This window comes from Ranitomeya imitator, chromosome 5, assembly GCF_032444005.1.
Source record: "Ranitomeya imitator isolate aRanImi1 chromosome 5, aRanImi1.pri, whole genome shotgun sequence".
Taxonomy (NCBI): domain Eukaryota; kingdom Metazoa; phylum Chordata; class Amphibia; order Anura; family Dendrobatidae; genus Ranitomeya; species Ranitomeya imitator.
In genome coordinates, this window is record NC_091286.1 from 388,190,650 (window position 1) to 388,202,808 (window position 12,159).

General features: G+C 46.7%; 1 protein-coding gene across 1 annotated transcript in view; it reads left to right on the forward strand.

Annotated features, from left to right (window-relative positions):
* The first annotated feature begins 656 nt into the window (after positions 1-656).
* LOC138637878 (glutathione S-transferase 3-like) overlaps positions 657-12,159 on the forward strand; it is a 30,661-nt gene continuing 19,158 nt past the window's right edge. Inside the window, exon 1 of the mRNA XM_069726811.1 lies at positions 657-716. The gene's annotated coding sequence lies outside the window, so the exon portion shown is untranslated. The remainder of the gene's footprint in view (positions 717-12,159) is intronic.

Consider the following 12,159-nt stretch of genomic DNA (forward strand, 5'->3'; position numbering starts at 1 on the left):
TCCAGTAATGATGCTGCTCTGTACTCACTGTAATGATATTAGTACTCCAGTAATGATGCTGCTCTGTACTTCTGTAACGATATTAGTATTCCAGTAATGATGCTGCTCTGTACTCACTGTAATGATATTAGTATTCCAGTAATGATGCTGCTCTGTACTCACTGTAACGATATTAGTACTCCAGTAATGATGCTGCTCTGTACTCACTGTAACGATATTAGTACTCCAGTAATGATGCTGCTCTGTACTCACTGTAATGATATTAGTACTTCAGTAATGATGCTGCTCTGTACTCACTGTAATGATATTAGTACTCCAGTAATGATGCTGCTCTGTACTCACTGTAATGATATTAGTATTCCAGTAATGATACTGCTCTGTACTCACTGTAATGATATTAGTACTCCAGTAATGATACTGCTCTGTACTCACTGTAATGATATTAGTATTCCAGTAATGATGCTGCTCTGTACTCACTGTAATGATATTAGTACTTCAGTAATGATGCTGCTCTGTACTTCTGTAACGATTCCCTTCATTCTCACAGTAATTAATACAGCCAATATCTTCAGTACAGCTATGAAACTCCTTAGGCTGCCAGGTTACTCGATTGGTTAAGAGGACCCCGCCCCTTTGCCGCCCCCGCCCCTCACTTTCCTTTGCTTCACTCGCTGCTCCTCTGCCTCTTTGTGATCCGGTGATCGGCAGTGGTGGAGGTGAGTGATGTTCTGCAGTGTGTGGAGGTGAGTGATCTTCTGCTGTGGTGGAGGTGAGTGATCTTCTGCTGTGGACGCCCCCCATACAGAGACATCGGGCAGCATGTGGGGCTGTGCAGAGTGTGACCACACAGTGCTGGCAATATGGAGATGCATGTGATGGTGTATTGTTAGGAAAGTGCCAGTGCAACAGTCGCCCCTGACGAAATACAGACCTACAGGTTTCCATCCTCTGATATCAGTACACTGCCATCCGAGGGTGGGCTTGCTATTGATGCTACTCCTTCTGCTTCACTTTCCTAAGTATCGGTGTGTAGTGAGTGTGGGGCTGAGAGTCTGCAAAAGCATAGGAAAGTGCGACAGTGAGGGTCTCCATCGGGAAACCTGGATAGGAAAGTGCGGCAGCGAGGGTCTCCACCTGGAAACCTGGATAGGGAAGTGCGGCAGCGAAGGTCTCCACCGGGAAACCTGGATAGGGAAGTGCGGCAGCGAGGGTCTCCACCGGGAAACCTGGATAGGAGAGTGCGGCAGCGAGGGTCTCCACCTGGAAACCTGGATAGGGAAGTGCGGCAGCGAGGGTCTCCACCGGGAAACCTGGATAGGAGAGTGCGGCAGCGAGGGTCTCCACCTGGAAACCTGGATAGGGAAGTGCGGCAGCGAGGTTCTCCACCGGGAAACCTGGATAGGAGAGTGCGGCAGCGAGGGTCTCCACCTGGAAATCTGAATGGGAAAGTGCAGCAGCGAGGGTCTCCACCTGAAACCTGGATAGGAGAGTGCAGCAGTGAGGGTCTCCACCTGGAAACCTGGATAGGGAAGTGCGGCAGCGAGGGTCTCCACCTGGAAATCTGAATGGGAAAGTGCAGCAGCGAGGGTCTCCACCTGAAACCTGGATAGGAGAGTGCGGCAGTGAGGGTCTCCACCTGGAAACCTGGATAGGGAAGTGCGGCAGCGAGGGTCTCCACCTGGAAACCTGAATGGGAAAGTGCAGCAGCGAGGGTCTCCACCTGAAACCTGAATGGGAAAGTGCGGCAGCGAGGGTCTCCACCGGGAAACCTGAATGGGAAAGTGCGGCAGCGAGGGTCTCCACCTGGAAACCTGAATGGGAAAGTGCGGCAGCGACGGTCTCCACCGGGAAACCTAAATGGGAAAGTGCGGCAGCGACGGTCTCCACCTGGAAACCTGAATGGGAAAGTGCGGCAGCGACGGTCTCCACCGGGAAACCTAAATGGGAAAGTGCGGCAGCGAGGGTCTCCACCAGGAAACCTGGATAGAGAAGTGCGACAGCGAGGGTCTCCACCGGGAAACCTGGATAGGGAAGTGCGACAGCGAGGGTCTCCACCGGGAAACCTGGATAGGGAAGTGCGACAGCGAGGGTCTCCACCGGGAAACCTGGATAGGGAAGTGCGACAGCGAGGGTCTCCACCGGGAAACCTGGATAGGGAAGTGCAGCAGCGAGGGTCTCCACCGGGAAACCTGGATAGGGAAGTGCAGCAGCGAGGGTCTCCATTGGGAGGCCTGAGCAGCAGTTCCTAATACATGGCACCTGAGCAGCATTGTGCTCCCAGAGGAATTACCTGACATGCTGTTCCAGGGGGCCGTAACATCTGTCTCCAGCTCATCCCCACAATTATTGGCAGCAGTGGAATACAGATTCTTAAGTAACTCACTGCTATAGAGGAAGCAATGCCTAACCAGGGGTAGAAACTCCCAGCTTGTGCCCCAAGCTCTGTATGGGCGCCAGGGATCCCACAAAGGTTGTCCAGCAGGGATACTTTTTCCCTGTATAGGTAAGCTCAGACTTTCTATACCGCATGCTTTATATTTAATGGCGCTCTAGAGGCTCCATATCCAAGAAAAGGCGTGATTGGTGGGTATTCTGGCGTCCTTCTGTTTGAGCTGACCAGAGGTCAGACAGCAGTGATAATCATGTCAGATCGCCTCATTTTCAGCATATTTTCCTAAAGACAAAGCACCAAAAAGTGATGTAGTTGATCTTGTGTAGTAATTATGTGAGAGTATATGTAATACCTATGGGATATGCTATACTACTGTTGGGATAAAAGGGTTATTCCCAAAATGGTAAATTACCCCCAATCTATAGGATACGGGACAACTTGCTGATAACTGGGGGTCTGACCTCTTTGGAACCCAGGAACCTGTAGACCACCATCACTCAACGCCATTCGTGGCTGGCCTTTGTTTTCAGGATTGCTGGGGGTCCCAGAAATGAGTAAGGTATCCCCTGTCCCATGGGTACTGACTCCTATCTTGGGAATAACCCTTTATCTATGTAACAAATGTCCAGTAGTATCTGAGTTAAAGGTACCTTCACACATAACGATATTGTTAACGATATCGTTGCATTTTGTGACGTAGCAACGATATCGTTAATGAAATCGTTATGTGTGACAGCGACCAACGATCAGGCCCCTGCTGGGAGATCGTTGGTCGCTGAACAAAGTCCAGAACTTTATTTCGTCGCTGGATCTCCCGTGGACATCGCTGGATCGGCGTGTGTGACACCGATCCAGCGATGTCTTCACTGGTAACCAGGGTAAACGTCGGGTAACTAAGCGCAGGGCCGCGCTTAGTAACCCGATGTTTACCCTGGTTACCATCCTAAAAGTAAAAATACATACTTACCTACCACTGTCTGTCCCCGGCGCTGTGCTCTGCTCTCCTCCTGCACTGGCTGTGAGCGTCGGTCAGCCGGAAAGCAGAGCGGTGACGTCACCGCTCTGCTTTCCGGCCGCTGTGCTCACACAGACAGTACAGGAGGAGTGCAGAGAAGCAGAGCGCCGGGGACAGACAGTGGTAGGTAAGTATGTACTGTTTGTTTTTTTACTTTTAGGATGGTAACCAGGGTAAACATCGGGTTACTAAGCGCGGCCCTGCGCTTAGTTACCCGATGTTTACCCTGGTTACCGGCATCGTTGGTCGCTGGAGAGCGGTCTGTGTGACAGCTCTCCAGCGACCAAACAGCGACGCTGCAGCGATCCGGATCGTTGTCGGTATCGCTGCAGCGTCGCTTAATGTGAAGGGGCCTTAAGAATGAAGCCTGTCTATAGGCGTCTTATCTTTTATTGATATGTTGTGAAATGCAATATTCTATGTGATTGTGAAAAAGGCCCAAACGGTGCCATATTTATCAGGATGGCATTCGTGTAATAAATTTGGCCCAACTAAATTGTGTGGCTCCCTCTAGCAATGCCCCTTTTTCTACATTGTTTTCATATTTATCAAGGGAGGTGTAAAAAGTTGTCTAACGTTTGACCATTCTAGAATAGTAAAGTAACCATAAAGTGAGCAGATGTAAAGGGGTTCTGACCTCACATCCGTCACCACTTCACCTCATCCATAGTTATAAGCATGCACATGTCTGCTGTTCTCAGCGCCAGGGAAGATGCCAAGATATTTGTGTATACACAAGACTATCCTGTGGTGCCAGCCACACCCTGTTGATGGGCGTGATCTGAAAATGAATGGTTCTACTTCTCTTCTGAGCTAATCTGTCACAATTCATGGTTTAGGAATTCTATTCAGTCACTTATATCAACTACCATATTTAAAACTTCCATTGGCAAAGTGAATTTATTGCTACTGTTGATTCCTAGTCAATAATTTCATATGTCTAATAATCCATTAAAATACTATATACATTATATAGATAAGTGTTGTAACTCCTATATGCAGCACCCCAGAGATCTGGTCGTTGCAGTATGACACACTGCCACTAAGGGGAGTAATGGTACGTCTGATGGCACGGAAGGAATTCTACTGACCAGGTATCACCAGCACACATTACACTTTACACTCTGGCCACTAGGGGGAGAAAAAGGCTTTATTTATTGGGCCACTCCCCACACTGGTAAAACTAGGGGTTGGATAGGAAGTTAGTCAGAAAGCTGACTGGGTTGGATTCAGGCAACATCCCGTGGCTGGGGGTGTTGCAGGGAGAAGACACAGGGGGGTCCCTGTCAGGCGTGGGAACCTGGCAGGTGCCTAGCGAACAGAGCAGAACGTTACGGAACCGCACCTGCACACCCCGCGGCGGTATCCTAAGAAAGCGACACGAAGGGAAGGAGATTGTGGAACACTGAGAAACGAGATCAAGCACAAAGGAGAGCCAGTAGAAGTCGTGCCATGAGACCGAGGCAACATCCTACTGAGGCGCTTAGCCGGTGGCCGGAACACCGCGAGAGTAACTGACTCTATGCCTTACTTCGAACTCCGCAGGACAGTTAATTATAGGTTGGCTGTCTACCTTATATTTCCTACGAAGACATAGGGGGCAACGCGTGGAGAGGGGCGTCTCTAGGGTCCCGGAAGAGCTCCGAGCCTTCCCGTCATACGGGTGCGTCCTAGCCATAATATACCTGGGGGACGAGAAACTAGTAACATCTGGAACAAGAGAGAGAGAATTAGAAAGAACGAACGAACGAGAACAGCAGTTGTGAGGACTATTCCGAATGCTCAGCAGGGTAGCGCTACAACACACAGGCGCTAGTGGTAGGAACTGATTTCCACCTGCAAAGGGAACTCTGGATGTGCCCATCGGACCGGCCGGTCTCATATAGCCCTGTTAATCGTGCTCTGGATTGAGGATCCTGAAGTTTTCAGTAAAGAGGTAAAGAGACTGCAACTTTGTGTCCTCGTTATTACCTGCACCTCACACCATCACCATCTACCTTACTGGGAAGCCCTGGGGACATACTTCACCTGTGGGAAGGTATACCATCCAGCTGCCATTCCATCACCCCAGCGGACCCCACAGCAGCGTCGGTCACCCTGACCGAACACCACAGGTGGCGTCACGAATCCCTGATAGACTGTACCACCTTTATTGGACGCCCCTTAGCAGGGTCGCGGACCGGGTCTAGCCACCGTGACAGCCTCAGAACCGAACCAGAGAGGCCCGGTACCGAGAACTCGTGGCCCTGTGTCTGGGGGCGATCCATATATATTAAACCTGCAGGAGCTGTTATGACCTCTAAGGCCAGGATCACACATACGCGAAATACAGCTGAATCTCGCAGGTGAAAACCCATCTCTGGCGCCGGCACTCCGGAGCGGAGCGTGCAGCCACACAGCAATACATGGAGCGGCATGCTCCGCACCGGAGTGTCGGCGCCAGAGCTGGGTTTTCACCTGCAGCCGTATCTCGCGCATGTGTGATCCCGGCCTAATTCTCAAAGGTTTTGTCCAGTTTAAAACTACAACTCTGACTGCAGACTTGTCAGTCTTCACATCGCGAACAGTGCACGCTGTGAGGATTCTCCCCTGTGAGGATCATGTGTTCGCAAATATGTGATATGCATATTCTTGGCCACAATCCTACTAGACTGTTTTCAACCACTCTTAATATACTTGCATTGAGCAAGGCTGTGCCCATTTAGTCAGATTGTGGCCAGAAGTACATGTGAGGATTCACAAGCCTGCAGTCACCTAGAGTGACTTCAGACTTGTATTTTTAGAATGGACAACCCCTTTAATCGATAGGAATTAATGTGGACCTATTCCCCTCTTTGCAGTTAAACAACTTCCACTCTTTTAAAATGTCTTTTTACATGATTTACAAGATTTTGGAGTATTGGTGGGACTTTTTGCCCAGTCGTCCAGAAGAGGATTTTTCGTGGTCCATCTCCAGGTTTTCAATAGAGTTGAGATCAAGGCTCTAGACAAGTCAAGTTCTTCCCACCAAACTCAACCAAATGGGCCTTTTGAAGTTTTTGTGCACTGGGGCAGAGCCATGCTGGAACAGCGACTTCCCCAAACTTTTCCGAGAAACTTGTGAGCATATAATTGGTCAAAAATTCTTGCTATTCTGAAGCTGGACAGCATCAGTCATAAGGAGAAAGGAGAATCTTGCCTTAAAGGGACTCTGTCACCTGAATTTGGCGGGACTGGTTTTGGGTCATATGGGCGGAGCTTTCGGGTGTTTGATTCACCCTTTCCTTACCTGCTGGCTGCATGCTGGCTGCAATATTGGATTGAAGTTCATTCTCTGTCCTCCGTAGTACACGCCTGCGCAAGGCAAGATTACTTTGCGCAGGTGTGTACTATGGAGGACAGAGAATGAACTTCAATCCAATATTGCAGCCAGCGGGTAAGGAAAGGGTGAATCAAACACCCGTAAACTCCGCCCATATGACCCAAAACCAGTCCCGCCAAATTCAGGTGACAGGTTCCCTTTAAGCGGAGGTTTGAAGTATCTCTCGGGACAGCAGCATGTTGAGGACTCCTGGCCATGTTATACAGCACTGTTGTCCTGCTCCTGAGACACATTGGCCAGCATTACTACTTTCTGCAAGGCACTGCCAGCCTCTCTCTGCTGAAATACCAGGGTAAGGGGGCCCAATCTCATTGCATGTAGTCTAAAGGTTCATTTACACTGCATACGCAACGCGTGTAAGACACTTCAGGATTCTCATTCACTTTGCTGGCATCAGGTTTTGTCACAAATCCGTGCAGAAACAAATGCGGCAAACGCACCAAATCTGCAATGTGTGCACACAGCCTTACTGAAGGTGCTCCATATTAACATATCCATACTAAATACGGTATATTTGTGTGTGGCATAATGGTGGACAACGGCTCTCTGGATCTTGTGGAGAAGACTATTTCTGAGAACCAGGTGTATTATATGAATATAGTGGATGTTTAATTGTTAACTATTTTATTGATCATTCATTACACAATGGGGGGGATTTGAAGACACAAAAGAGCATAGTAAAACCAAAAACACTCAGTTTCAAAAAATCACAGTAATCCGCAAGTGCTAGTAAAAAGATGTAATAAACAGGGTATTTGGTTGATGCGTTTTTTTGCAAAAAATGTATACTAAGCTGCTCCACCAAACGTCAAGGTATACCCATATCAGAGCAGTCCTAACTGATGTATGCAATCCCTATCTGATGTATTTAAAAACCTGATCATTTGTATATTACCTGTGTGAACAGGGTTCAGAGGGGAAAAGTCCATGTGGACATGCTGAGTGGAACAGCTTTTGTGCAGGTAACCCAAGAGGAGTGGTGGGTAACTCCCTAGTCTTGTAGACACAAGAGAACAATTATGGAAACAGGAACACATGGGCTACTTGCACAGTTAACAAGTCTGTAGGAACATGCTCACACACCAAGAAGTGGTGGTGTGTGAACATGTTCCTACAGACTTGTTCACTGTGCAAGTAGCCCATGTGTTCCTGTTTCCACAATGGGGGGGGGAGCAGGATAATACTGAACTGGAGGGAGTGATTCACTAATGTACCAATATGGGGGGGGGGGGGGGGGTGACTGCAGTGCTTTACCTACACCCGACCTCTGTAAGGTTGATATTTCAGTAGTAGGGGGAGAGCGTATCTGAGTAGGGGCAGCCCCGACAGAGGTCATAGAAACTCCTAAAGCAATCACCTGCATGTCCAGAAGTAATGTTAGCCTGCCCTGTCAGCCGCTAATATAATCCTTGTAGAGCTTGATTTAAAAGGGATGTCCAGGCTAATTGTAGAGTTACCCTGGGGCTGGGATCCGCCATAATTAATGTGTCACACCTGCTGTTACTGCCTGGATTCAGCCGCACTAGATATGTTCTCATCGGCCTCAGGACCATTGCAGGTTGGGATCTGATGCCCACTCAGGTAAATTGAACAGCGTGTCATCAGAAAACATCCAATGATGCACAATATTATATTATATTATATTTTAAGGACATTTGAATGGGGGTGAAGCATTTACATTTTCGCCTCAGTCAGCAGAAAAGCTTGCATTGGCTCTGTGCTGAAGCATTACATTTTCCTGTCACTGGAACTAATGACCCTCATACATATTAGGCTACGTTCACATTAGCGTTTTGCGGGGCTGCGTCGGGCGCAGCCGCGGCGACGCATGCATCATGCGCCCCTATATTTAACATGGGGGCGCATGGACATGCGTGGTCTTGCGTTTTGTGGCGCAAGCGTCAGGGCGCAGAGGACGCAGCAAGTTGCATTTTTTTTGCGTCCAAAATCATGCCAAAAAAGGACGCATGCGTCACAAAATGATGCGTTTTGCATGCGTTCTTGTTTGCGTTGTGCGTTGCGTCGCCGACGCAGCACCGCACAACGCAAATGTGAACGTAGCCTTAGATGAAAGATGGCCAAACCCCTTAATTTCAGTTTAACCATCTGACAACCTGATGTGTATGGGGGTCTCGTGACTCTCATTTGGGGGAACAGTCCATTGCAATTTAAATCCTTATGTTTTCAGGGGAGTTGAGCTACTGACAGAGGAATTTACATAATCTAATAGTGAGACACAATGGGAACGTAGCTGCCAACCCACCAAACCAATTGAATTAAGACTAGAACACAATACAGAATTTGGCAGTAAAAACCCGCGGTGTTTATTTTGGGTAAAGAATATTATGAATTACTTCATAAAGTTCAATAAAATTCATTACCAATAAATAACATTAAAACTTACAAAAAACAAAATGTCCACCCAGCGTTGGCTGGGCGATTACGCACAGATAAACACTGCGACAAGTACACACATAAATAAGAATCAAAAAGGGGGCGGGAGTTCATAGACACCTAACATGACTAGGTTATTTTTTATCTAAGTGGTGAAAAATAATTCCAAACTTTGCTAAAAAAAAAAAAAAAAAATTGCGCCATTTTCCGATACTCGTAGCGTCTCCATTTTTCATGATCTGGGGTCAGTTGAGGGCTTATTTTTTGCGTGCCGAGGTGAAATTTTTAGTGATAGCATTTTTGTGCAGATACGTTCTTTTGATCGCCCGATATTGCATTTTAATGCAATGTCGCGGCGAGCAAAAAACCGTAATTCTGGCATTTCAAATTTTTTTCTCGCTACGCCATTTAGCGATCAGGTTAATGCTTTTTTTAATTGATAGATCGGGCAATTCTGAACGCGGCGATACCAAATATGTGTAGATTTGATTTTTTTTTTTATTGATTTATTTTGATTGGGGTGAAAGGGGGGTGATTTAAACTTTTATATTTTTATTTTTTCCACATTTTTGTAAACTTTTTTTTTACTTTTGCCATGCTTCAATAGTCTCCATGGGAGGCTAGAAGCAGGCACAGCATGATCGGCTCTGCTACATAGCAGCGAACAGCAGATTGCTGCTATGTAGCAGAAAATCAGGTGTGCTGTGAGCGCCGACCACAGGGTGGCACTCACAGCTGCCAGGGATCAATAACCATAGAGGTCTCAAGGACCTCTATGGTTACTATACTGAAGCATCGCTGACCTCCGATCATGTGACGGGGGGTCAGCGATGCCGTCATTTCCGGCCGCCCGGCTGGATGCGGTAGTTAAATGCCGCTGTCTGCATTTTGACAGCGGCATTTAGTTAGTTAATAAGCGCGGGCAGATCGCGATTCTGCCCGTACCTATTACGGGCACATGTCAGCTGTTCAAAACAGCTGACATGTCCCGGCTTTGATGCGGGCTCACCGCCGGAGCCCGCATCAAAGCGGGGCTTCTGACCTCGGACGTACTATCCCGTCCGAGGTCAGAAAGGGGTTAATGACCGGGCCAATTTTTACAAATCTGATCACTGTCACTTTGAGGTTATAATTCTGGAACGCTTCAACGGATCCCACTGATTCTGAGAATGTTTTCTCGTGACATGTTAGTGGTAAAATTTCTTCGATATGACTTGCGTTTAATTATGAAAAAATTGAAATTTTGCTAAATTTCGCAATTTAAATTTTTTAAAAAAATTTTTGTGCCCTTAAATCAGAGTCATATCGCACAAAAGAGTTAATAAATAACATTTCCCACATGTCTACTTTACATCAGCACAATTTTGGAAATATATACAGTACAGACCAAAAGTTTGGACACACCTTCTCATTTAAAGATGTTTCTGTATCTTCATAACTATGAAAATTGTACATTCACACTGAAGGCATCAAAACTATGAATTAACACATGTGGAATAATATACTTAACAAAAAAAGTGTGGAACAACTGAAATTACCGGTATATGTTATATTCTAGGTTCATCAAAGTAGCCACCTTTTGCTTTGATGACTGTTTTGCACACTCTTGGCATTCTCTTGATGAGCTTCAAGAGGGAATCACCGGGAATGGTTTTCACTTCACAGGTGTGCCCTGTCAGGTTTAATAAGTGGGATTTCTTGCCTTATAAATGGTGTTGGGACCATCAGTTGTGTTGTGCAGAAGTCTGGTGGATACACAGCTAATAGTCCTACTGAATACGATACGATACACTTTATTGATCCCGTGGGAAATTATGGTATCACAGCAGCACGACTTAAATCATAAAAATCATAAAGGAATTACATAGTTGACATGACAGTGGAGTTGACAGAAGAACATTATACATTAGAATAGGACATACACAACGAGTGAACTGAAACGTAGAGAAATAAGTAGACATTCACCTTGGTGGTTTAACCCTAGTGTTATTGTTGTACATTCCCATGGCAGTTGGCACAAACAATTTCCTATATTTTTCCTTCTTACACCTCAGAAGTATTAGCCGGTTACTGAAGGTGCTCTTCTGTCTCATGAATAGCTCATATAGTGGATGTGCATTATTGTTCATAATTGCCACACACTTTTTCAGAGTTCTTTTCTCCACTACCTCCCCAAAAGAGTCCAGATTGCAGCCGACAGCAGAACTTGCCTTCTTAATAATCTTATTCAGCTTATTAGCATCAGAGGCCTGCACACTACTACCCCAGCACGTGATTGCAAAAAAGATGGCACTTGCCACCACAGACTGGTAGAACATTTCTAACATTTTGCTACACACATTAAAAGACCTCAGTTTCCTTAGGAAATACAATCTGCTCATCCCCTTCTTGTAGACAAACTCTGAGTGGCATCTCCAGTCCAGTTTGCTATCCAAATGGACCCCCAAATATTTGTAACTCTCCACCTGCTCTACCTCCTGACCAGCAATAGTGATCGGTAAGCATTCCAACTTAATCCTGCTATAGTTGGCCACCAACTCCCTGGTTTTCTTAACATTTAGTTAGAATAGACTGTTAGAATTTGTATTATGGCAAGAAAAAAGCAGCTAAGTAAAGAGAAGCAAGTGGCCATCATTACTTTAAGAAATGAAGGTCAGTCAGTCTGGAAAATTGGGAAAACTTTGAAAGTGTCTCCAAGTGCAGTGGCAGAAACCATCAAGTGCTACAAAGAAACTGGCTCCCATGCAGTTCTCATATCCATCTTATATGTATGTTGGATGTTACGCGTTGAAACCTCGGCAGAGTGGGCCTCCAGGTGCTATGGGCCCCCGGCACTTACTGGCGCTGGCCCTGTGCCTTGTTTTTTGTGCAACGTGTGTCTAGATGCCTCCGATCCTCTGCATGCTGAGAGCCAAAACCGTATATAACGGACAGACCGTGTAAGGTCTCTTAAGTCCAGTTGTAATGTGTGTGTGATGTGGATGTTTAGGCGTGTCC